The following is a 438-nucleotide window of genomic DNA, read 5'->3' as shown; positions in this document are numbered from 1 at the left end:
CCGATCCAGACGGGATCGGGAGAGATGGGGGGGAGTGGGGATCGTGGAGGCGGCGCTGGGGCGACGGGATCGGGGGTTGCCCCGATCCAGATCGGGGAAGGGCGAGAGGGAGGAGTGGGAGAGAATGGGGGCGACGTGGGGGTGGGGGTTAGGGTTTCAGGGGGATAAGGTGGAGTGGGAGGATCCGGCCGGGCCAGTGGGCTGGTCTGGCGGCCCGTCGGCTTGCTGGGCCGAGGCCTAGATGGCCAGGGGGTTCTCTCCCTCTCTTTTTTGTTTTTTTTTGTTTTACCTTTTGTCTTTTCTTTTTATTTATTCTTTTCTGTTTTAGTTTAGTCATACTTTATTTTAGTTTTTATAAAATATGACCATAGCTCCTAAAATAAGGTTTCAGAACATCCCTCTACCATAAAAAGTTTGGCGGTCAATTAAACTAGTTTA

Source organism: Triticum dicoccoides, chromosome 7B (assembly GCF_002162155.2).
Source record: "Triticum dicoccoides isolate Atlit2015 ecotype Zavitan chromosome 7B, WEW_v2.0, whole genome shotgun sequence".
Lineage (NCBI taxonomy): Eukaryota > Viridiplantae > Streptophyta > Magnoliopsida > Poales > Poaceae > Triticum > Triticum dicoccoides.
Note: the sequence above shows the minus strand (reverse complement) of the source record.